The 22,321-nt window shown below is 44.8% G+C and overlaps 1 protein-coding gene across 2 annotated transcripts in view; it reads left to right on the top strand.

Annotated features, from left to right (window-relative positions):
• Positions 1 to 22,321, top strand: part of RAC2 (Rac family small GTPase 2) — a 125,939-nt gene that overhangs the window by 26,626 nt on the left and 76,992 nt on the right. The gene's annotated exons all lie outside the window — the stretch shown is intronic.

The following is a 22,321-nucleotide window of genomic DNA, read 5'->3' on the forward strand; positions in this document are numbered from 1 at the left end:
ATTTTTCAGTGACTGCCCACACTGTTGCCAATATCTCAATTTTGAAGGAACTGTAAGGGTACGTGTCCACGTTCAAGATGGCCGGCGGTTTGGACGGAGCGGCAAAATTGCTCCGCCCAAAGCTCCGCCCCCTTCTGGGGACGCGATGATGCCGAATGTGTTCATTGCACACATCCGGTATCATCGCACCTCACACATAGGGCCCTGTGTTATACCTTGCGGCGGCGCAGCAGCGCCGCAAGGTAAACGGACATGCTGCGATCTGAAAAGACGCGCCGCATGTCCGGAATCGCAGGGCCGCCGGATGCGTGCTACCACGCATAGTGGAGACGGGATTTCATTAAATCCCCTCCACTATGCTGTAACATTGTCAAACACGTCAGCGTCAAACACGCAGCGTCTCTATGCAGCGTCAAGCACGCAGCGTTTCCTGAACGTGGAAACATACCCTTAGGCCGGGGACACACACAACGTATAAAAAAACGGTCCGTTTTTGACGGACGAGAATCGCACAAATGTTACCAAAACTGTGATCCGTGTGCAGTGCGAAGATGCGATTTTCTCGCATCAAATGATCCGTGTGACATCCGTGTGACATCCATGTGACATCCGTATGGCATCCGTATGGTGAGATTTTCTCACACACTTGCAAAATGAGCAAATAATGGCTGAGCCTTTCCTGTCACCTGCCCAATGCCTGAGAATTTCTCGCAAGTCACACTGATGGTCCGTGTGCTGTGCGATTTTTTCTCACCCCATAGACTTTCATTAGCGATTCTCGGCCGAGATATGCTGACAATCGCAGCATGCTGCGATTTCACTCGGATCCTGAATACGGCCGAGAAAATATCGGATGATGGGAGCTGCCCCATTGATTAACATTGGGACGAGTGCTATGCGATTTTTTATCGCATTGCACTCGTCCGTATTACGGTCTAGTGTGACCCCGGCCTTAGTGTGAGGATTCTTCTCTCCATGAGTCAGTCTTTTTAGATATGCATTCTTTTCTTATATCTAGATCTTAAGATTTGATTTATAGCTGTGCTGAATGGTACAGAGAATCCCTTGTACAGCCAGGGAAAGCATTAGACTATCAGGACTTGTCATTGCCCCGATCTACCTGCCGCATTATGCAAACTATCATTCACAATGCCTCATTTATCCGGCCTCAGTCTTTCCCACAATTCTAAAACAGCGTACAACTGCCAGACTATCACTATTGCTAATGAGGTAAGGATTCATTTACAGCTGCTTGTAGCGGCATAAATAAATAATAAAAAAATATATATATATATATATATATATATATATATATAAAACCAAACAGAAGGGGGCAGTAGAAGCTTATGTTTCTTATTTGGATGCTATACACTGCCTATGTCTGAAGGCGAAGGATTTTATGGGCAAAGTCCTCATGCTGCATAAGCAACCCTCTGTATCTACATATCTCATTTTATTTATATACATAAAAGCTTTCATAAATCAACAGACTCACAGGAACACTGTGTATAGCCACAATATGGCGGCATTAGTATGCAGGCACTGACTTGATATTAAATGGAAATCACCTTATACAGAATGCATGTGAATAAGACATTACTAAAATGTGCCAGTCCGACAAATACTTCTCAGAATAGAAACATTGAAAGCCGCACACACCCCATCACCTAAATTGTAAGATGTCTGACTGCAGCAATGAAGGTAAAAGGCTTTAAAGGGAATTTGTCAGCAGGCTTTAACTACGTAATCTCAGTGCAGCATGATGTTGGGGCAGAGAGCCTGATTCTAGTGATGTGTCACTTACTAAGCAGCTTGGTGTAGTCTTGATAAAAATCCCTGTTTTTTTCTGCGGTGCTCAAATGTTGAATTCTGTATAACCCCGCCCACACCCCTGATTGGCAGCGTCCTATATACACTGTGCAGGATGCTACCAATTAGGGATGTGGGCCGTGTTACGTAGATTAGCTGGATTGCCTGGCACCTAGTCCTCTAATGATAATCTCCTGCTGATAAAACACTAGTTATATTGAATCTACAACACACAGCCATAGGCCATGTTCACATGTTCAGTATTTGGTCAGTGTCAGTATTTATAAGCCAGAATCAAGAGTGGGTGAAAAATGCAGAAATAGTGACGTGTTTTTATTATACTTTTCCTCTGATTGTTCCACTCCTGATTTTGGTTGACCAAATACTGAACATGTGAACATGGCCTAATAAGTGACAAATCCCTGTACTCAGACTCTTAGCCCATACATTATGCTGCTCTCAGATTAAACATAGCAAAATCCTGCTGACAGATTCCCATCATTGCCATCAGATTTTTCTGCAAAATAAGACGCATAAGAACATTAAAAAGGTTTCCTCAACATTATTAATAGGTAAAATTGCAAAGTGCTTCTTAAAAGAAGCAACTTTGTAATTTACTTGTTATTGAAAATCCTACTTATTCTCAAGAAAGGAGGCATCTTTGATGTGATCATTTATTGCTCTGGGTTAATGGCCACTTCTGCAGTTGGTCAGATTATCCTAGATAAGGAGTGCATTGCTGGTAATCTCTTTGGTATGGAGTTTGTAAGCGCTTCTCTAAAGGTGGCCTATTGCTATGTCTATGTCTCGTGGAGGTTCGGGTTCTGGTACCTGACCAGACTTTAGTCCAAAGGTCGCTTCGATTACCAGAACTGAACTTTCTCTCAGCAGGAATCTGAGGGCAGGTTTCCTTTAAGCCCAATGGTGTAGAGGATTATCATGGCAGATTAAAACTTTTAATGAAAAACTGTCTTTACCGTCTACAGTCCATGCCATGAGCCTTTTTCCCATAGATCTGTAATACGGTTACGCACAGTGCCTGTATTGGCCAACTGTCCCAAATATGGCAAATTTCAAACCACCCTGGTTCAAAAAGGATGCAGTTCTAAAAACCCTGCACAAAAATAAGGTGGGTGAGTCAGGGGCAGTGGTGTAACTACAATCCAATGGGCCCCTGTGCAAAAATTGAACCTGAGACCAGGAAAGAACCTGAGACCACACATCATGTTGGTTAGATGTATGGATCTATCTGTGGCAATACATTTTTGTCTCCCCAATCATAACATTATGGACATGAAATTACTTGTTTTAAAAGGTAACTTCAAATCTCAAAGAGACAGAAGAATATGGGAATGGAGCGCCCCCAGACACAGGGCCACGACGTTTCGGTACCGGGCCTCTCTGGTTCGGTTCTGAGGCAGTCACGGTGGCTAGACCCGGTCCGCGACCCTGCTAAGGGGCGTCCAATGATAGTGATAGAGTACAGTCTGTCAGTAGTTCGTGACGCCACCTGTGGTGTTCGGTCAGGGCGACCGACGCTGCTGTGGGGTCCGCTGGGGTGATGGAATGGCAGCTGGATGGTATACCTTCCCACAGGTGAAGTATGTCCCCAGGGCTTCCCAGTAGTGTGGATGGTGATGGTGTCAGGTGCGGGCAATAACGAGGACACAAGGTTGCAGTCTCTTTACCTTTTACTGAAGGCTTCAGTACACTCAGTCCAGAGCACGTTCAACCGGGCTATCAGAGACCGGCCGGTCCGATGGGCACATCCAGAGTTTCCCTCGCAGATGGAAATCGTTGCCTACCAATAGCACCTGTGTGTTGTAGTCCTACCCTGCTGAGCATTCGGAATAGTCCTCACAACTGCTGTTCTCCTTCGTTCGTTCTCTACAGCTTTCTCTCTCTCTCTCGTTCTTTGGTTCCAGATGTTGCTAGTTTCTAACGTCCCCCAGATATGTTATGGCTAGGACGCCACCCGTTTGACGGGAAGGCTTGGAGGTCTTCCGGGACCCTAGAGACGCCCCTCTTCCAATGTTGCCCCCTATGTCTTCGTAGGTGTAGAAGGTAGACAGCCAACCTATAATCAACTGTCCAGCGGAATTTGAAGTAATGCGTGAAGTCAGTTACTCCTACGGTGATCCGGCCACCAACTACGCGCCTCCGTAAGATGTTGCATTCCTCTCTTGGCACGACTCTTACTGGCTCTCCTTTGTGCTGATCTCGTTTACACTGTTCCACAATATTCTTCCCCTCTTGTCTCTTCCTTAGGATACTGCCGCAAGGTGTGCAGGCGCGGTTCCGTAATGTTCTGTTCTGTCACTAGGCACCAGCCAGGTTCCCACGCCTGACAGGGACCCCCCTGTGTCTTCTCCCCGCAACACCCCCTGCCACGGGATGTTGCCTGGTTCCAACCCAGTCAGCTTCTGACTAACTTCCTCCCCAGCCCCTAGTTTTACCAGTGTGAGGAGTGGCCCAATAAATAAAGCCTTTTGCTCCCCCTAGTGGCCGGAGTGTGAAGTGTAATGTGTTCTGGTGATACCTGGTCAGGAGAACTCTTTAGTGCCATCGGACGTACCGCTACTCGCCTTGGGGCCATACTGCAACGACCAGGTCTCTGGGGCGCTGCAGGAACATAAACTGATGACGACCTTTGACAGTCTTAGTGCAGGAATGAATGTGTCGAATGGATTTATGTCTTTTTACATCAACTAAGGAACTAAGGAATTTGCCCCTCAGACCATGTGGGGTCATCACAACAGAACCAGACCCCAATCAGAGGACAATAAAACATTCCTTATCTAAGAATTGGTCCAATATTTAGGGACATAACTGTTTATCACTCATGGTAATTCTGCTTCTTGTCGCCTGTCTTATCCATGTTTTTTTTTCTGTGCTGTGTTGTGCATAAATATGTGATTCTTCAGAATTCCTTTTAGTCTTTGCCTGATGGAGAGACCTGTGTAGTCTCGAAAGCTTGCAATTTGTTTCCATCTTTTCAGTTAGCCATTAAAAGGTATCAACCACTGAGGACTCTCAATTCTAAATATTTTTCTATTTGGTTTTCAACCATTTATATTGGGTTTGTAAAGCCATATATACATGGGTAAGAGAGGGAATGTCGATTTTTTTTTTTGCGCAGAATTCTTTGCAGTCTTCACTCTTGCAATGCACAGTGTGAAATTCTCAACCAAATCTACATGCAACACGAGCAGATTTTGATGTGGAAACACACTGGAAATGCTTTGGAAACACTGCAGATGCTCTGCAGATACACACAGGAAAAATCCTCATTAAATCCACAATGTGTGCACGTACCCTAAGATCTTGCCTGATGTTTCTACATGGAGGCAAGTAATTTACTTGGTAGCAGGCTCGGACTGGTCCATAAGATAACAGGGCAATCCCCTGGTGGACCCCAGTGCAGATCTGGGCTTCCAACCCCACTGTATGGGCAGTACTTGGCATTATTCACTTGATTCACTCTGTACAGAAAAAAAGCAGTATCTAATCATTGAATCACTGATTAACCCATCTACCCAGTTTATTATTATATAGAGATATCGGTAAATTTGTGAACGAGGGTAGTGTAATACCAAAAACACATGGGCTACTTGCATAGTGAACAAGTCTGTAGACACCTGTTCACACCACCAAGAAACCTGAAGACACCAAAAGAGCACAGCGAGGTCAAAAATACTCTGTTGTAAAGAAGTCACAGTAAATGAGCAAGTGCTAGTCAAAAAATGAAAAAAATACAGGGTATTTAGTTAATACGTTTTTTTGCAAAAAAATGTATATTAAGCTGCTCCACCAATCGCCAAGGTATACCCATAATAGAGCAGTCCTATCCAATGTACACAATCCCCATCTGATGTATTTTTTTGCAAAAAAAACTTATTAACTAAATACCCTGTATTTTTTTCATTTTTTTCATTTTTTGACCAGCACTTGCTCATTTACTGTGACTTCTTTACAACAGAGTATTTTTGACCTTGCTGTGCTCTTTTGGTGTCTTCAGGTTTCTTGGTGGTGTGAACAGGTGTCTACAGACTTGTTCACTATGCAAGTAGCCCATGTGTTTTTGGTTCTATAATTGTTTTCTTGTTTCTACAAAACTGGGGAGTCCACCACTCCTCTGTGGGCCATTTGCATGGAAGCTGTTCCACCCTCGATGTCCACATGTATATTTTCTCTCTGAGCCCTGCTTATGCAGATGCTATGCAGATGATCAGGTTTTTAATACATCAGATGGGAATTGTGTACATTGGATGGGACTGCTCTATTATGGGTATATGTTATGACCTGGTGGTGAGGACAATAATGGACCTGGTGGTTAAGAGCTTCTGCTGGGAAGACAGGTCACAAGAACGATCCAGGAGCGAACTAGACCAATACTGGAACATTGACAGGTGGCATGGAGCAATGATCTAGGTGGAGTTAAATAGAGCAGCCAGCTAACGAATTAACCTCGTCACCTGTGGAAGGAACCTCAGAAGCCGCAGCCCCACTCACAACCACCAGAGGAAGCCCATGGACAGAACCAGCAGAAGTACCATTCATGACCACAGGAGGGAGCTTAACAACAGAATTCACAACAGGTATACCTTGGCGATTGGTGGAGCAGCTTAATATACATTTTTTTGCAAAAAAACGTATTAACTAAATACCCTGTATTTTTTTCATTTTTTGACCAGCACTTGCTCATTTACTGTGACTTCTTTACAACAGAGTATTTTTGACCTCACTGTGCTCTTTTGGTGTCTTGAGGGTAGTGTAATATTAGCATGCAGGTGAAAAGTGCCCCTCCCCCCAAGTCAATGTTACTGATGGGCCCTAGGCAACTAAGTCCGACACTGCTTGGTAGATAATGTCACTTGTAAAAGCAGTTAAGTAATTGGTAAGTCAGGGTAACATAAGGCTTTCTGGAAAATTGAACTTCTATGTTTCTGATGTTTGAAGGGAATGCGTCAGCAGGATTTCACACAACCCAAACTGTTTATATGGGCGTGTAACTCTTTTAAAAATAAGTCCAGCGATACCTTTTCATGGCCACTCCATTACTCTGTTACTGAAAAATCTAAGTTTTCACTAATTGTAGGTGTGAAACATCCGTCACTCCAGCTCTATTACCTGCTAAGTGTTTCCTCTTCCTGCTTCACTGACAGGTTCTATGCTATGTGACTTCAAGCTAAGGAATGGTCAAGCAGAAGGAGGTTTGACTGGTTGTGAAACAGAGCTGGAAGGACATGGGCTTCAGATCTACTTTAGTCCTTGAGCCTCATTTGTATATTAATTCAGATTTGTCTGTAATTGGGATATAATAACAGTACAATGGCTCCCCATACCGTGGTCCAACACAGAATTCAAAAGTCAATAATAAAGTGTCACATAACAACAATGCCTAAATGAAGGTACATAGAACAACATCCAAAACATAACAATAATTTCTGTAAAGGTAAATACATAGAGAGAGAGAGAGACTAGTAAGGAGTTTATGATATCGAAATCCTCCATATATCAATGTTGTCTCTCATATCTCTATTCCTATTAATACAAAGGGTCCTGAAGCAGTGTGCTGGGACATACCATGCAGCCAAATGAATAAAAATGGGAAAGTACGTAGATGGAATGAGATATACCTCTTTCAAGAGAAACCCAAACACCAGGAGAGATCCATTCAGCATCCCATCACCCCGACGCGCGTTTTGCCACGAGCTTCTTCTGGTGGCGCCTGTATGGGAACATGGTCTGATCATACCACAGCTCTTGGGCAGGGGAGTGTTGTGAATTCTGTGGCTGAGTTCACTTCTGTGGTCACAAGTGGTATTGCAGTCTCTGGGCTTCCTCCCTCAGGTGTTTTGGTGAGCTCGTTGGCTGCCTTGCTATTTAGCTCCACCTGAGTCTGTCTTCCTTGCTCCTTGTCAATGTTCCAGTGTTGGATCTGAGCTACTGCATCTTTCCTTGGGCCTGCTGCTCTGCTAGATAAGTGCTTCTAGTTTGTTTTCTGTTTTTTTCTGTCCAGCTTGCTATTGTCTTTTGCTGGAAGCTCTGAGAAGCAGAGGGGTGCACCGCCGTGCTGTTAGTTCGGCACGGTGGGTCTTTTTGCCCCTTTGCGTGGTTTTCGTTTTAGGGTTTTTTGTAGACTGCATAGTTCTCTTTGCTATCCTCGCTCTGTCTAGAATATCGGGCCTCACTTTGCTGAATCTATTTCATTCCTACGTTTGTCTTTTCATCTTGCTAACAGTCATTATATGTGGGGGGCTGCCTATTCCTTTGGGGTATTTCTCTGAGGTAAGTCAGGCTTGTATTTCTATCTTCAGGCTAGTCAGCTCCTCAGGCAGTGCCGAGTTGCATAGGTAGTTGTTAGGCGCAATCCACTGCTGCTTATAGTTGTGTGAGGATAGATCAGGTACTGCAGTCTACAGAGATTCCACGTCTCAGAGCTCGTCCTATTGTTTTTGGTTTTTGCCAGATCTCTGTATGTGCGCTGATTACTGCACGCTGTGTTGCCTGATTGCCAGCCATAACAGTACAAGGAGCCCCACCAATGATTCCCAATAGAGGGAAAAGAGAAATCCTGACATCATTTTTTTTTCTTAGCTCTGTCTTCAGTCTTTTTTTTCCCCTAGACATTAGAGTGCTTCAGGACACAGCTGTGGACATGGATATTCAGGCTCTGTGCTCCTCAATGGATAATCTCGTTGTAAATGTACAAAAGATTCAAGATACTATTGATCAGAAATCGATGCTAGAACCAAGAATTCCGATTCCTGATTTGTTTTTTGGTGACAGAACTAAGTTCCTGAGCTTCAGAAATAATTGTAAGCTATTTTTGGCCTTGAAACCTCATTCTTCTGGTAATCCTATTCAACAGGTTTTGATTATTATTTCTTTTTTGCGCGGCGACCCACAGGACTGGGCGTTTTCTCTTGCACCAGGAGATTCTGCATTGAGTAATGTTGATGCATTTTTCCAGGCGCTGGGATTGCTTTACGATGAGCCTAATTCGGTGGATCAGGCTGAGAAAAATCTGCTGGCTTTATGCCAGGGTCAGGATGATGTAGAAGTATATTGTCAGAAATTTAGGAAATGGTCAGTACTCACTCTGTGGAATGAATCTGCACTAGCGGCTTTGTTCAGAAAGGGTCTCTCTGAAGCTCTTAAGGATGTAATGGTGGGATTTCCTATGCCTGCTGGTTTGAATGAGTCTATGTCCTTGGCCATTCAGATCGGTCGTCGCTTGCGCGAGCGTAAATCTGTGCACCATCTGGCGGTACTGCCTGAGAGTAAACCTGAGCCTATGCAGTGCGACAGGACTATGACTAAAGTAGAACGGCAAGAACACAGACGTCTGAACAGACTGTGTTTCTATTGTGGTGATTCTACTCATGCTATTTCTAATTGTCCTAAACGCACTAGGCGGTTCGATAGCTCTGCCGTTATTGGTACTGTACAGTCCAAATTCCTTTTGTCCATTACCTTAATGTGCTCTTTGTCATCGTATTCTGTCATGGCGTTTGTGGATTCAGGCGCTGCCCTGAATCTGATGGATTTGGATTATGCTAAACGTTGTGGATTTTTCTTGGAGCCTTTGCGGTGTCCTATTCCGTTGAGAGGAATTGATGCTACACCTTTGGCCAAGAATAAGCCTCAGTACTGGGCCCAGCTGACCATGTGCATGGCTCCTGCACATCAGGAAGTTATTCGCTTTCTGGTACTGCATAATTTGCATGATGTGGTCGTGTTGGGGTTGTCATGGCTACAAACCCATAATCCAGTATTGGATTGGAACTCTATGTCGGTAACCAGCTGGGGTTGTCAGGGAGTACATGGTGATGTTCCATTTTTGTCTATTTCGTCATCCATTCCTTCTGACATCCCAGAGTTCTTGTCGGACTTTCAGGATGTATTTGAAGAGTCCAAGTCTGATGCCCTACCTCCGCATAGGAATTGTGATTGTGCTATCGATTTGATTCCTGGTAGTAAATTCCCTAAGGGTCGTTTATTTAATTTGTCCGTACCTGAACACACCGCTATGCGCAGTTATGTGAAGGAGTCCCTGGAGAAGGGACATATTCGCCCATCGTCGTCACCATTGGGAGCAGGGTTCTTTTTTGTAGCCAAGAAGGAGGGTTCGCTAAGACCGTGTATTGATTACCGCCTTCTTAATAAGATCACTGTTAAGTTTCAGTATCCCTTGCCATTGATTTCTGACTTGTTTGCTCGGATTAAGGGGGCTAGTTGGTTTACTAAGATTGATCTTCGTGGTGCGTATAATCTGGTGAGAATCAGGCAGGGAGATGAATGGAAAACGGCATTTAATACGCCCGAGGGTCATTTTGAGTATCTGGTGATGCCGTTCGGACTTGCCAATGCTCCATCTGTTTTTCAGTCTTTTATGCATGACATTTTCCGTGAGTATCTGGATAAATTCTTGATTGTTTACTTGGATGACATTTTGATCTTCTCAGATGATTGGGAGTCTCATGTGAAGCAAGTCAGAATGGTTTTCCAGGTACTGCGTGCTAATTCCTTGTTCGTGAAGGGATCAAAGTGTCTCTTCGGTGTGCAGAAAGTTTCATTTTTGGGGTTCATCTTTTCCCCTTCTACTATCGAGATGGATCCGGTTAAGGTTCAGGCCATCCAGGATTGGACTCAGCCGACATCTCTAAAAAGTCTGCAGAAATTCCTGGGCTTTGCTAATTTTTATCGTCGCTTCATCTGTAATTTTTCTAGCATTGCCAGACCATTGACCGATTTGACCAAGAAGGGTGCTGATTTGGTTAATTGGTCTTCTGCTGCCGTGGAAGCTTTTCAGGAGTTGAAGCGTCGTTTTTGTTTTGCCCCTGTGTTGTGTCAACCTGATGTTTCTCTTCCGTTCCAGGTCGAGGTTGATGCTTCTGAGATTGGTGCAGGGGCGGTTTTGTCACAGAGAGGTTCTGGTTGCTCAGTGTTCAAACCATGTGCTTTCTTTTCCAGGAAATTTTCTGCTGCTGAGCGTAATTATGATGTGGGCAACCGAGAGTTGCTGGCCATGAAGTGGGCATTCGAGGAGTGGCGTCATTGGCTTGAGGGTGCTAAGCATCGCGTGGTGGTATTGACTGATCATAAGAACTTGACTTATCTCGAGTCTGCCAAGCGCTTGAATCCTAGACAGGCCCGTTGGTCGTTATTTTTTGCTCGTTTTGATTTTGTGATTTCATACCTTCCGGGCTCTAAAAATGTGAAGGCGGATGCTCTGTCTAGGAGTTTTGTGCCCGACTCTCCGGGGTTATCTGAGCCGGCGAGTATCCTCAAGGAAGGAGTCATTGTGTCTGCCATCTCCCCTGATTTGCGGAGAGTGTTGCAGAAATTTCAGGCTAATAAACCTGATCGTTGTCCGGCCGAGAAACTGTTCGTCCCTGATAGGTGGACTAGTAAAGTTATCTCTGAACTTCATTGTTCGGTGCTGGCCGGTCATCCAGGAATCTTTGGTACCAGGGAGTTGGTTGCTAGATCCTTCTGGTGGCCATCTCTGTCACGGGATGTGCGTGCTTTTGTGCAGTCCTGTGGAATTTGTGCTAGGGCTAAGCCCTGCTGTTCACGTGCCAGTGGGTTGCTTTTGCCCTTGCCGGTCCCGAAGAGGCCTTGGACACATATTTCGATGGATTTCATTTCTGACCTTCCCGTTTCTCAAAAAATGTCGGTCATTTGGGTGGTCTGTGATCGCTTTTCTAAAATGGTCCATCTGGTGCCCTTGGTTAAATTGCCTTCCTCCTCTGATTTGGTGCCTTTGTTCTTCCAGCATGTGGTTCGTTTACATGGCATTCCTGAGAATATTGTTTCTGACAGAGGTTCCCAGTTTGTCTCGAGGTTCTGGCGAGCCTTTTGTGGTAGGATGGGCATTGACCTATCTTTCTCCTCGGCCTTCCATCCTCAGACTAATGGCCAGACCGAACGAACCAATCAGACCTTGGAAACATATCTGAGATGTTTTGTTTCCGCTGACCAGGATGATTGGGTGTCATTTTTGCCGTTGGCTGAGTTCGCCCTTAATAATCGGGCCAGCTCGGCTACCTTGGTCTCTCCATTTTTCTGCAATTCTGGGTTCCATCCTCGTTTCTCTTCAGGACAGGTTGAGTCTTCGGACTGTCCTGGTGTGGATTCTGTGGTGGACAGGTTGCAGCAGATCTGGACTCAGGTAGTGGACAATTTGACCTTGTCCCAGGAGAAGGCTCAGCTTTTCGCTAATCGCAGACGCCGTGTGGGACCCCGACTTCGTGTTGGGGATTTGGTTTGGTTATCTTCTCGTCATATTCCTATGAAGGTTTCCTCTCCTAAATTTAAACCTCGTTTTATTGGTCCGTATAGGATTTCTGAGATTCTCAATCCGGTGTCTTTTCGTCTGACCCTCCCAGACTCCTTTTCCATACATAATGTATTCCATAGGTCGTTGTTGAGGAGATACGTGGCACCTATGGTTCCATCTGTGGAGCCTCCTGCCCCTGTTTTGGTGGAGGGGGAATTGGAGTATATTGTGGAGAAGATTTTGGATTCTCGTGTCTCTAGACGGAAACTTCAGTATCTGGTCAAATGGAAGGGTTATGCTCAGGAAGATAATTCCTGGGTTTTTGCCTCTGATGTCCATGCCCCAGATCTTGTTCGTGCCTTTCATGTGGCTCATCCTGGTCGGCCTGGGGGTTCTGGTGAGGGTTCGGTGACCCCTCCTCAAGGGGGGGGTACTGTTGTGAATTCTGTGGCTGAGTTCACTTCTGTGGTCACAAGTGGTATTGCAGTCTCTGGGCTTCCTCCCTCAGGTGTTTTGGTGAGCTCGTTGGCTGCCTTGCTATTTAGCTCCACCTGAGTCTGTCTTCCTTGCTCCTTGTCAATGTTCCAGTGTTGGATCTGAGCTACTGCATCTTTCCTTGGGCCTGCTGCTCTGCTAGATAAGTGCTTCTAGTTTGTTTTCTGTTTTTTTCTGTCCAGCTTGCTATTGTCTTTTGCTGGAAGCTCTGAGAAGCAGAGGGGTGCACCGCCGTGCTGTTAGTTCGGCACGGTGGGTCTTTTTGCCCCTTTGCGTGGTTTTCGTTTTAGGGTTTTTTGTAGACTGCATAGTTCTCTTTGCTATCCTCGCTCTGTCTAGAATATCGGGCCTCACTTTGCTGAATCTATTTCATTCCTACGTTTGTCTTTTCATCTTGCTAACAGTCATTATATGTGGGGGGCTGCCTATTTCTTTGGGGTATTTCTCTGAGGTAAGTCAGGCTTGTATTTCTATCTTCAGGCTAGTCAGCTCCTCAGGCAGTGCCGAGTTGCATAGGTAGTTGTTAGGCGCAATCCACTGCTGCTTATAGTTGTGTGAGGATAGATCAGGTACTGCAGTCTACAGAGATTCCACGTCTCAGAGCTCGTCCTATTGTTTTTGGTTTTTGCCAGATCTCTGTATGTGCGCTGATTACTGCACGCTGTGTTGCCTGATTGCCAGCCATAACAGGGGAGGAAGTAAAAGAGTATACAGACAGGATATCAGAGAATTGCAAATGATTCTTTCTTTGAAGTAAAACGTTGTTTATAAATTCCAATTGTGGAAGATATTATTATTCCAAGATCTGTTGATTAAAATGAACTTTTGTTCGTGGGAAAACTCATTCTCTATATATATTTTCCATCCTTTGGTTGAATCTGATGGACATGTGTCTTTTATCTACCGTACTATGTAAGATATTTTGCAGTTGGATTGCAGGTAAGTATAATGTATGTGACTATCCTGCCTTAGGACTCATTAAAACAGGCCGATAATCAGAAACATTCCTAGGAACGAATGTTTTATGATTATTGGATTCTCTAAACTGTTCTGTAAAACACTCATTCGTCAGGTGAGATGAGTTTTAAAATCATTTATTCTTTTCAATACAATGTCCTGTGTAAACAGGAGATGTGATGCCAATAGCATTATGTTCTGTGAATACAGAATGATCTTATTAACAATTGTTCTGTGCTGTGCATATAAAAGTGCGGTCAGCTTCTCTAAACTGGTAATTGTACCACCACTAATTGGTTTGTATGTAGGGACTATTAACCGGCTGTGATCAGCCATTCTTTATGGGCCTTGCCATCTGATTTTTTTAATTCTCTTAGCAGTTAAGATAAACATTTTTCTTATCTTCCACATTTCCTGGTCTGATCTTGATTAATTTTGCTTTTTACTGACACTCACATGACAACGGTCATTTTTCTTCTATTTTGTAAGAGTGAATGATGCAAAGTGGCAAATATATTGGAACCAGTTAATGTAAATCTGGAGTTATCCTCTGTCAAATGTTACCCTGCTTTTCCACAATCCCGAATCATTAAACCATTAAATCATTAGTAAAGGAGACTGGCAGTGGCTTTCTCTGCTCCTTCCATTGAAAATTCATGAAGGTTCTTGTGTATAAATGTAGCTCATCACTGAAGAAGAAACACCTACATGCACTTTTCCACTGAAAGGGGTGGTTCAGCCTTTGGGTACAAGTCTGCAGTCACTGTATATGACTGCAGACATGTGAATCCTCACAGGTGCACATTGAGCTGTCAGGATTCTCTGGTACTGGAAGCATACATACGGTCACATGTCGACTAGACGGGCACATCCTCTGCCAAAACAAGTTAATAGAGTGAGAATGGACACGACTAGTCAGAATGTGTCCGGAAGGATCCAAATCGTATACCTACTGTCACATGACCATCCACTCCTGGCAATGGCACCGGAGAATCCTCATAGCATGATGTGAGAATTCACAAGCCTGCAATCACATAGAGTAAGGACGGACACTAGGGTTGAGCGAAACGGGTTGGCCATTTTCAGAAGTCGCCGACTTTTGGCAAAGTCGGGTTTCATGAAACCCGACCCGACCCCTGTGTGGGGTCAGCCATGAAGTCAGCGATCTTCTGAATCTGGTATCGGAATTCCGATCCCGAGTTCCGATATGTTTGCAATATCGGAAATCGGTATCGGAATCCATATTTAAGTGTAAAATAAAGAATTAAAATAAAAAATATTGCTATACTCACCCTCGGACGCACCCTGGTACTAACCGGGAACCTTCCTTCCTTCGAATCAGCGCTTGCAGGACCTTGCGGTGACGTCGCGGCTTGTGATTGGTCGCGCGACCGCCCATGTGACCGCTCGCGCGACCAATCACAAGCCGCGACGTCACCGCAAGGTCCTGCAAGCGCTGATACTTAGGAAGGAAGGCTGCCGGAAAGAAGCAGGGCGCGTCCGAGGGTGAGTATATACCTAATAGGAATATAAAAGTAAAAGTCGCTCAACCCTAACGGACATGACTAGTCACATCACCATCCGCTCCTGGCAGCGGCACTGAAGAATCCTCACAGGGCAATGTAAAGATTCACAAGTCTGCAATCACATAGAGTGACTGCAGACTTGAACACCAAAGCCGGACAACCCCTTTAGGCTATGTGCACACATTGCATTTTTGCTGCGTTTTTTCAGGGCAGATTTGTTACAAAACTTGAAGAGTCTCCTGATGCTAGCAAAGTGAATGAGAATCCTGAAGTCTCATGCACATGTTGCTTAATTCTGACTTGCAGATGTGGTCCAGATTTAACTTTGCAGCATGTCAATTCTTTCAGCATTTACACAGCAAAATCGCCAATTTTGCCGCTGCGTTTTTCTTGTCAAGAGATGTAGAAATGGCGCTGATATTTTTGCACCATACTTACAGTGTGTGTACATACCCTTAAAGGGAACCTGTCACCTGAATTTGGCGGGACTGGTTTTGGGTCATATGGGCGGAGTTTTTGGATGTTTGATTCACCCTTTCCTTACCCGCTGGCTGCATGCTGGCCGCAATATTAGATTGAAGTTCATTCTCTGTCTTCCGTAGTACACACCTGCGCAAGGCAATCTTGCCTTGCGCAGGCATGTACTACGGAGGACAGAGAATTAATTTCAATCCAATATTGTGGCCAGCATGCAGCCAGCGGGTAAGGAAAGGGTGAATCAAACACCCAAAAACTCCACCCAAATGACCCAAAACCAGTCCCGCCAAATTCAGGTGACAGGTTCCCTTTAAGCTGGACAGCAGCTCAGTTGGCCATTCATTAGTTTACAAAGTAATTGATGGCCACAATAGTCCCTAAACTGCCATAGATCAACAACGATTGCGAGATTAACACCTTCATTGCCTTTAAGTCCCCCATACACATTAGACTAATGCTGGCTGATCTCACCTATATCGATGAGTTTGGCCTACGGTCTTATGTGTATGTGAGGGGCAGAGCCATTGCCGTAGTTATGGCCAAGCGTATATGCGTTAGCGTGCCCTGGTCTCCCTTCACATGAATATAGTGTCCCCACTGGAGCATACCTTCCACTTCACCTTCTGTACTGTCGGGGTCCCATTTCTTCCTCTTTCCCTGTACTCTTCTCCTAGTCACACAGCACGCGCCTGGGACGGACCGTATCTTACGGTTCCTCAGCATCCTCCCTGTTCAAACTCTCTGTGTTTGGGGGTTCCCTCAGCCATTTTGTGCCAGATCTGAGGGCATCAGCCCATGCGATGATCTGCCACATGGTGAGCGACCTGATCTTCATTACTGCTGTGACTTCTCCTGCAGCTCCAATTCTTACTAATGCTATCACTGCTGCTGCTCTGCTGCTGATCTGGCCTACTGGCCCTAGATAGCTGGGCTTTTCCCTTGGAGCATTTCGTGGTCACTGTGCGGTCCCGGGTATTAAGCCTGTCGGGACTGTCTGGACACTAAGGCCCTCCTGAGCTGTTCAGCTACCAGGCTTCACTCTTCTCAAACCAGGAAATCCTCCTCTCTTATCTCACAGTGGCCCCTCCTATTTTAATTATGAACAGTGTGCAAACTACTAATACAAGGTGCTCCCTATAGTGGTCCTATTAGAAAACTGCGCTTTCCCTAGCCAAATAGCATACATTGTGCAGGAGCATTAGATCAATACACATAAAATATGCAATCCCTCAGTAAAACCTTATATAACAATAAAACATGATGGTATGAGTGTGGGGGGGAATAGCACCACCTTTGAACCCCCTTACATGTATGGTGCCAATTGAATATGTCTGATTTCAGACTGCCGATCGCATTGTTCTCCCTGAGAAAAGCCACGAGCCAACAAGTGAGTCAATGGTTTTCTCCTAGAAAACACAGGAGCGCTCAGTCTAGTGAGCAGTCATGTGAATTGGAGAGTCGACTGAGAAGGCTGCTAGTCAATTGATCTCCCATTGTTTGGTCGACTCAACAGACATCTAACATATATGGCCAGCCTTATGACCACCATGGACCCTGACTTGAACCCCTTTACTGTCCTAGGCCATCACTGATGCTGACATGAATCACTTTCAGTGCCCTAGAGTACAAAATATTAACCTATTCACTACTCTAGGTTACCATCGATCCTGACTTGAACCTGTCTACTGTCTTAGGCCTCCAAAGCTCCTGACATTAACTTTTTTTTTGCTAGACAACCAGGGATTTTGATATTAATTCAGTCACTGCCCTAAAACTCAAGATCCTGACATCAACAGGTTACTGTCCTGGTCCTACAGTGATTCTGACATTGATTCCCTCACTGCTCCAAACCAACAGAGATCCTGACCTTAACTTCTTTACTGTCCTTAGACCACCATGTTCATTTCTTCACCACCACAGAACTCAAGATTAGGGTTGAGCGAAACGGGTCGTTCATTTTCAAAAGTCGCTGACTTTTGGCAAAGTCGGGTTTCATGAAACCCGATCCGACCCCTGTGCGGGGTCGGCCATGCGGTACGCGACTTTCGCGCCAAAGTCGCGTTTCAATGACGCGAAAAGCGCCATTTCTCAGCCAATGAAGGTAAACGCAGAGTGTGGGCAGCGTGATGACATAGGTCCTGGTCCCCACCATCTTAGAGAAGGGCATTGCAGTGATTGGCTTGCTGTCTGCGGCATCACAGGGGCTATAAAGGGGCGTTCCCGCCGACCGCCATGTTACTGCTGCTGATCTGAGCTTAGGGAGAGGTTGCTGCCGCTTCGTCAGAAGCAGGGATAGCGTTAGGCAGGGCCCATTAACCACCAAACCGCTTGTGCTGTAGCGATTTCCACTGCCCAACACCACCTTCGGTGTGCAGGGACAGTGGAAGCTACATTTTTTTTTTTTCCCCTCAGCGCTGTAGCTCATTGGGCTGCCCTAGAAGGCTCCCTGATAGCTGCATTGCTGTGTGTACGCCGCTGTGCAAACCAACTGCTTTTTTCGAAGCACAAATCCTCTTGTTCCTTCCTTTCTGCACAGCTATCTTTTTTGTTTGTCCACACTTTTTATTTAATTTGTGCATCAGTCCACTCCTTATTGCTGCCTGCCATACCTGGCTGAGATTACTGCAGGGAGATAGTAATTGTTGGACACTCCCTGTTTTTTTTTTTTTTTTTTTTGTGGGAGATTAAGATTGACATTTCTGCTAGAGTGCCATCCCTGTGTGTGCTATCTCTCACTCAGTGGGCCATAGAAAGCCTATTTATTTTTTTGCTTGATTTGGGTTATAAAATCTACCTGAAAAAATCACTACATCAATCAGTGGGAGAAAAATATTGGCCTCAGGGCTTGTGTGCCACTCCTGACTCCTGTGTGCATCATCACTCACTCAGTGGGCCATAGAAAGCCCTTTTCTTTTTGCTTTATTTGGGTTCTAAATTCTACCTGAAAAAATCAATAAATCAATCAGTGGGAGATTAATATTGGCCTTTGGGCTTGTGTGCCAGTCCTAAGCGTGCCATCTCTCTCTCTCAGATAGTGGGCCATAGAAAGCCTATTTATTATTTTTTTTATTGGGTTTATAAATTTTCCCTGGAACAAAAAAAAAAAAAGTGGGAGATTAATATTGGCCTCTGGGCTTGTGTGCCAGTCCTGAGCGTGCCATCTCTCTCACAAATAGTGGGCCATAGAAAGCCTATTTATTTTTTTTTTTTTTGTTTTATAAATTCTCCCTGAAAAAAAAAAGGGAGATTAATATTGGCCTTTGGGCTTGTGTGCCAGTCCTAAGCGTGCCATCTCTCTCTCTCAGATAGTGGGCCATAGAAAGCCTATTTATTATTTTTTTTATTGGGTTTATAAATTTTCCCTGGAACAAAAAAAAAAAGTGGGAGATTAATATTGGCCTCTGGGCTTGTGTGCCAGTCCTGAGCGTGCCATCTCTCTCACAAATAGTGGGCCATAGAAAGCCTATTTTTTTTTTTTTTTTGGTTTTATAAATTCTCCCTGAAAAAAAAAAGGGAGATTAATATTGGCCTTTGGGCTTGTGTGCCAGTCCTAAGCGTGCCATCTCTCTCTCTCAGATAGTGGGCCATAGAAAGCCTATTTATTATTTTTTTTATTGGGTTTATAAATTTTCCCTGGAACAAAAAAAAAAAGTGGGAGATTAATATTGGCCTCTGGGCTTGTGTGCCAGTCCTGAGCGTGCCATCTCTCTCACAAATAGTGGGCCATAGAAAGCCTATTTATTTTTTTTTTTTTGTTTTATAAATTCTCCCTGAAAAAAAAAGGGAGATTAATATTGGCCTTTGGGCTTGTGTGCCAGTCCTAAGCATGCCATCTCTCTCTCTCAGATAGTGGGCCATAGAAAGCCGATTTATTATTTTTTTTATTGGGTTTATAAATTTTCCCTGGAACAAAAAAAAAAAAGTGGGAGATTAATATTGGCCTCTGGGCTTGTGTGCTAGTCCTGAGCGTGCCATCTCTCTCACAAATAGTGGGCCATAGAAAGCCTATTTTTTTTTTTTTTTTGGTTTTATAAATTCTCCCTGAAAAAAAAAGGGAGATTAATATTGGCCTTTGGGCTTGTGTGCCAGTCCTAAGCGTGCCATCTCTCTCTCTCAGATAGTGGGCCATAGAAAGCCGATTTATTATTTTTTTTATTGGGTTTATAAATTTTCCCTGGAACAAAAAAAAAAAAGTGGGAGATTAATATTGGCCTCTGGGCTTGTGTGCCAGTCCTGAGCGTGCCATCTCTCTCACAAATAGTGGGCCATAGAAAGCCTATTTATTTTTTTTTTTTTGGTTTTATAAATTCTCCCTGAAAAAAAAAGGGAGATTAATATTGGCCTTTGGGCTTGTGTGCCAGTCCTAAGCGTGCCATCTCTCTCTCTCAGATAGTGGGCCATAGAAAGCCTATTTATTTATTTTTTTATTGGGTTTATAAATTTTCCCTGAAAAAAAATAAAAAGTGGGAGATTAATATTGGCCTCTGGGCTTGTGTGCCAGTCCTGAGCGTGCCATCTCTCTCACAAATAGTGGTCCATAGAAAGCCTATTTATGTTTTTGGTTGATTTGGGTTCTAAATTCTACCTGAAAAAAATCAATAAATCAATCAGTGGGAGATAAATATTGGCCTCTGGGCTTGTGTGCCACTCCTGACTCCTGTGTGCGTCATCTCTCACTCAGTGGGCCATAGAAAGCCTTTTTTTGTTTTATTTGATTTCTAAATTCTCCCTGAAAAAATCATTTTATTTTATTTGGTTTCTAAATTCTTCCTGAAAAAATCATTTTATTCTATTATTTTTTTTTCCTAAAGTCTCCCTGAAAAAAAAAAAAATCAAATCAGTGGGAGATTAATATTTACATTTGTGCTTCAGTGACAGTCCTGCGTGTGTGGCATCTCTCTCATTTGTTGCCACCAACAACAGAGTGTGTAACATTGTGCCTGATTTTCGTTGTGGTCTCACTCACCTGTAAAGGGGTAGCTAAATCATACTGAAGTTATAGCTCACCGTGTAAGTTGTGTGACAGCAACAAATACCGTTAGTTTGTTTACGTTTTTAAAACAATGAGGAAGTCTGGTGGAAGAGGTCGTGGCCGGGGGCGTTCATTGTCAGCTGGTAATGAGGGTAGTGGTAGTGGTGGAGCATCAGCTGGTCGTGGGAAAAAAAATATTGCACCTAAGTCTGGAGCTGTGGAGCCAGGTTCGTCGTCTGGCTACACAAGGCCTCGAACGCTCCCTTTTCTGGGAGTAGGAAAACCGCTTTTAAAGCCGGAGCAGCAAGAGCAAGTTTTGGCTTATCTTGCTGACTCAGCCTCTAGCTCTTTTGCCTCCTCTCGTGAAACTGGTAAATGTCAAAGCAGCGCGTCGTTAGTGGATGTTCACAGTCAGGGACAAATCGCTTCCTTGTCCTCTTCAGCAAAAACAACAACAGAGAAGAATGCAGCAGGCGACACAACGGGTTACTCCATGGAGCTCTTTACACATACCGTCCCTGGCTTAGAAAGTGAAGCAGTTAACAGTCCATGCGCATTACAAGTTGAATCTGACATGGAGTGCACTGATGCACAGCCACAGCCAGACTACTATGCTGGTCCTTTGACTCAGACCACAACATTGCCCTCGCAGGGTAATGATCAAGAATCAGACCCTGATGAGACTATGTTGCCCCATCACGAACGCTATACCACCGACCGACACGGTGACACAGACGAAGTTGCACACGAGCTACAAGAAGAGGTAGTAGATGACCCAGTTCTTGACCCCGATTGGCAGCCATTGGGGGAACAGGGTGCAGGCGGCAGCAGTTCTGAAGCGGAGGAGGAGGGGCCGCAGCAGGCATCAACATCGCAACAGGTTCCATCTGCCGGGCCCGTATCTTGCCCAAAACGCGTGGCAAAGCCAAAACCTGTTGGAGGACAGCGTGGCCATCCGGTTAAAGCTCAGTCTGCAATGCCTGAAAAGGTATCCGATGCTAGAAAGAGTGCAGTCTGGCATTTTTTTAAACAACATCCAATTGATCAGCGCAAAGTCATCTGTCAAAAATGTTCAACTACCTTAAGCAGAGGACAGAATCTGAAAAGTCTCAATACAAGTTGCATGCATAGACATTTAACCACCATGCATTTGCAAGCCTGGACTAACTACCAAACGTCCCTTAAGGTTGTAGCACCCTCGGCCAATGAAGCTAGTCAGCAACGCAACATCCCTTCCGGCAGTGTAGGGCCACCATTTTCCGCACCACCTGCAGTATCTGTGCAGGTTTCTTTGCCAGGCCAAAGCAGTCAGGGTCAGGGAATCACCAGTTTCGTAGTAGGAAACACTGCATCTAGGGCACCGGCGGCAACAATACCATCTCCCACCGTCTCTCAGTCTGCCATGTCCACCGGCACCCCCGCTAGTTCCACGATCTCCAGCTCTCCAGTCCAGCTCACCCTACATGAGACTATGGTTAGAAAAAGGAAGTACTTAGCCTCGCATCCGCGTACACAGGGTTTGAATGCCCACATAGCTAGACTAATCTCGTTAGAGATGATGCCCTACCGGTTAGTTGAAAGCGAAGCTTTCAAAGCCCTGATGGACTACGCTGTACCACGCTACGAGCTACCCAGTCGACACTTTTTTTCCAGAAAAGCCATCCCAGCCCTCCACCAGCATGTTAAAGAGCGCATCGTCCATGCACTCAGGCAATCTGTGAGCACAAAGGTGCACCTGACAACAGATGCATGGACCAGTAGGCATGGCCAGGGACGTTACGTGTCCATCACGGCACA

The sequence above is a fragment of the Ranitomeya imitator genome, chromosome 8, assembly GCF_032444005.1.
Source record: "Ranitomeya imitator isolate aRanImi1 chromosome 8, aRanImi1.pri, whole genome shotgun sequence".
Lineage (NCBI taxonomy): Eukaryota > Metazoa > Chordata > Amphibia > Anura > Dendrobatidae > Ranitomeya > Ranitomeya imitator.